This window comes from Otolemur garnettii, unplaced genomic scaffold, assembly GCF_000181295.1.
Source record: "Otolemur garnettii isolate 467f Iridium unplaced genomic scaffold, OtoGar3 scaffold00033, whole genome shotgun sequence".
Taxonomy (NCBI): domain Eukaryota; kingdom Metazoa; phylum Chordata; class Mammalia; order Primates; family Galagidae; genus Otolemur; species Otolemur garnettii.
The window spans coordinates 5599665-5603975 of NW_003852428.1; the positions used below are offsets into that span (position 1 = coordinate 5599665).

Here is a 4311-nt window from a genome sequence, read left to right on the forward strand (position 1 = left end):
TCTCTGTAAGGTTCTAGAGGTGCCTGGGAGTTTTAAAGGACCCTATGAAATTGTGCAATGCAAGTGAAGTTTAAGAATCTGTAGATTAAGCTTGAACAAGCCGGAAATGAACTTTATGTCCCCACACTGTGTTTGAGCTTCGCTATTACATTATGTCCCGTGAAGAACTGGAACAACAAAAATCTTCATAATTTTGGCCTAATGTGTTTTTAGCGACTGTTCTTTAGATAGCCATATATTTAAAGAAGCAATAATTAAGTACATTTGAAGGGGAAAGTAAATGAAGTTCAGAAGAGAATTTTTTAATTGCTCAATTTGTGCTAATGAAATTATAACATGGAAGTTTTACGTGGACTTTATTTTTTTAGGCAAAGTTAATTTTTGTTGAATTCCATTTTCTGCTAAAATAGACAGAATAAATTTGACAGAAGAACTATTGCGATGCAATACTTTGTCAGTTATAGAACTGTTTTTAAAGATGCAAAAATGATTTCTGAAAGTCGTAAAAGACAATTTTCCTCTTGTGTTAGAAGTACGTATGTTTGTTGATTTGAACATTTGGGATTTGTAAATATTAATTATGATTTTACAGTGATAGTGGTGAGTTCTAAATCTGGGTTTCCTCTGTATAGGAAAATTTACTTAAATTATCAGAGCCTTAATTTAATCAGTAAAAATTTAAAAATTATAATAATACCTGCTTACCTTACACCAGGATTGGTGTAAGGCAAAGATATCTAATCACTTTTTTTTCTTTGTCACACTTTGGAAGGAAAAGAGTTGTCTTAGGCCACATGTTAAATACACAAGTAAGGTGATTAGCAAAAATGAAAGCGTCTATGCATACTGACACCACAGATAAGCAAAAAAGTCACCACAAAATCGGAGGCTGTGGGCCTGTGAGCTGTAAATTGGACACCCCTGGTATCGTTCATGGATAATAACTAGAACTGAAGTATATCCCAAATACCCAGCACACACTGAGCTTAAATGAGACACTGTCTCTATTATCAAATGACTGCTGTCCCCCCTCACTCTCCCCATAAAACGGTTTTATCGTGGTTTGTTACTCCTGTGAATACTTCCCATAAAATCAATTAGTGGTCCAAGTTTAAAAATCTATTGAAGAGTCATTCAGACTCTCTGCCGAAACCGTTCAGAGTGTGAAAACCCCTTGGATTTTATGAGAATGAAAAGAGTGGTTGCTTAGAAGCCTCATCAGTGCATGATCCCACAGTCAGGGTTTCCAGGTAGAAACTGTCCTCTACAGCTCTAAGTTGGTTTCACGTGCACCTGTTTTCCTTGGTAACAATAATTGCTGCGTAGCAGAGTTCAGGAACCTAAGCTCTGTCTTAAAGTTTAGAAAGGCTTAAAGGTCATCATTTAAGTTCAGATCTTTAGAACAGGCTTAGATCAATATGAGACAGAGTGTTTTAATTGCATGGCCAATCACACATCAGAACCATGGAGGCCATCCCGTTGTTATTTATCAGTACTGTGTTAAAAACTAGTCAGTATCCTCCCAGAAGAAATTAGTAGCTATATTTTTTGTTTACAATTTATACTCAGGGCTCATCCATTTTGACTTAAGCATCCTCTTTCCTGCTAGAACACTCTCATGGTCATCTATAATTGGATAATTAGCGTCCCGTTTAACAGCAGCTAAAGTTGTTCTGCTCTTGAAGTGGATTGACTGGGGTTTCCTCACTGTCGGGTCTGATCCTCCACCAGCGGAGGGAGCAAGAGACTTCCACACGGAGGCGGCCCCCACCCCAAGGACTTCTCAAGGGGCATCTGGGGTTTTCGCTCTAGTATGAGTATCTGTTCTATTTACAGCAACTCAGTTACCCTGAAGTTTTATTTTTGTAAGAAGTTTCATCAAAGAGCTTGTATTTTAATGAGTTACTTAAAAAACATTACTTGGGAATGCATAAGGCAAATGGATTCCCTGTTATATATGTTTGGTGCATTCCCTTATTTGAAATCTGGGGGGTTTCTAAGATTATATAGGTAGTACACACACATCACAAGGCAGATACAGCCTCTCTCTCTCTCCCTCTCTCTCTCTCTCTCTCTCACTCTCTCACACACACACACATACACACACCCAAGGGAATAATACCATATGTCCCAAGTGAGACCTACTTGTAAAAACAGAAGTGCTGAACATATCACAGAATCATTGTGAGAGGACAGTCTTCAGTTTTCTCTCTGGCAATGAGAATTTTCTCACCCTCAAGACATGCAAATGACTTTTTTCATCTGTTCTTTTTATGTTATTTGCATAATTTTCTCCTGCAAAAGTGAGAGCTGTCAAAAATTAACCATTTGGGGCTCTGGCATTTCATTCTGTGACCTTTTCCAGAGAATTAGGTCTCTTCAGGGAAGTAATCCCTTTGGATGTAAGATGTGTGGAAGTTCTGAGAAGGTGGTCAGTGGCAGAAAAAGCCGAGGTCGGCTGGACTAGGAGGATGTTCACGGTACATGGCCACGTTTACAAAGGTGTTTGACATTTTAGATTTTCTCATACCCTTTCGTGTTTTTGTTTTAGTAAAACAGTATTTCAACAGATAATACAAGAGATGATTCAGGTGGATGTAACACTGTGCTCTCGTATGTTTCCGAGGTTAATAGTACAATGCAAATATATTTTGCAAGCGAGATGGTAATTTTAAATGCTACTTGAAAAACTACACAAGCAATACTCTGTTCTCCACGCCTTAGTTTGAGTGCATGTGTCTGTAGAAAACTGCCAAATATGCTTATTTAGTATGAATAGTTCCTTTTAATAAATGCACAGAGTTGCACTCTGGAGGGCTGTAATAAACCCTTAAATTCATTTCACTTTGACAAAGGTTGAAGTAAGTAGCAGGCTGGGGCACAGACAAGTGCAGTTATCTCTCTGATCACATTGTTTTAAACATTTTTCAGCTTTAAGCTTGTCTTACAAAGCAGTTCTATCAGTTTTTTAATTGTTTCGTAGTACCCGACATCCAACGTGAATGCACCTTGAGAACCAGCAGGTTAAAGCACATTTATTTAAGTCCTGCGATGGCTAACGCGGCAGCTAATTTCCTTTCAAATTATCCTCAAAGTTGTAGTTCATTTATTAGGCTGGGAAAGACAAGATTTTCAAGAGGCTTCGGTGCCTTTTTCCAATTTCCAGGAGACCCTCCAGCCCTCGGCATGTGCTGTCTGCGCACCGGGAGCGTTCCTGCTAATCAGGTCAATGATCACCGCCTGGCTCCGGGGACATGACAGGAGTCTATCAGAGCAGTTAGGAAGCCTCTGAACGGAGCACGCTCGCAGAGAATCTCCCGTTAAGAAACATCGCTTAGTTCTTCATTTACTCACTGGGAACCTCTGAGGATTTCAGCTGATCTCTTTCTCTCCTTAGACAGCCAGGAGCGCAATATAAACAGGGAACCAGAGCACAGGCTGCAGCTACTTGGAGGGTGTTGATTGAAAACTTCGATCTCCCCACCCCATTCACGGCTGACTTGACTGATTTCTCACCTCGTTCACAGAGAATATTTCAATTAAGGTAAGTGCTGCTTTATCTGGGTGACTGCATCACACGGAATTTCTGCATTGAAAGTTCTGACTGACGAAACTGACACTCTGCACTGCAGCAAGGGACTGTTTATGTCAGGGAAAGCTCAGTTTATAAGCAAGTGTCCTAGAGCAGAAAAAGCATTTGAGGATAATGACGTTTCAGGGCAATTTCTTTTGCAATATAATCATTCTGCCTTGCATCAAGAGAAAATAAAAGGGAGGATGAAAAGAGGGGTAATTTCTCAATTTGCCTTTCTAATAATCTGTTTAGAGGTCTATGCAGTGCCGAGGTAAATTGATTTTGATTGAAGTGATTTGTTGTCAAATGGTAAAATCTCTGAGACTAAAGGCTTCAAAGTTAAATTAGATGGAAAGAAAAGCCTTGCAAATCAGAGTTGAGATTTTGTGCAGCTTTCTAATTAGCAATGTTCCTGAGCTCCCTTTAGTTTAAGGATTTAGGACTAAATCCCTGAATATTTTAATGTCCATTTAAAACTTAAAATTTAGATGTTGTCATTTCTAATGCAAGTAATAAGAAAAACGAACCCAGAAGATATAACATACCATGAATATTCTTATACCATTCATCTTCTTACTCAAGAGAGATGAATTTCTTTGATGAGATAGATTAATGAAAAAGAAAGAAAAGAAAAATTAACTGTTTTATAAAGTACTTGTATTTGAAAAGATCTTTCTTTTGTAACAGATTAAGGTTATGTGTTTGTTTAAAATCTTAGCTTTTTATGTTTAAGTTTT

At 38.3% G+C, this 4311-nt stretch overlaps 1 protein-coding gene across 1 annotated transcript in view; it reads left to right on the forward strand.

The window, feature by feature from the left end:
• Positions 1-3277: 3277 nt before the first annotated feature.
• Positions 3278-4311, forward strand: part of CDH12 (cadherin 12) — a 433615-nt gene continuing 432581 nt past the window's right edge. Inside the window, exon 1 of the mRNA XM_003789536.2 lies at positions 3278-3544. The gene's annotated coding sequence lies outside the window, so the exon portion shown is untranslated. The remainder of the gene's footprint in view (positions 3545-4311) is intronic.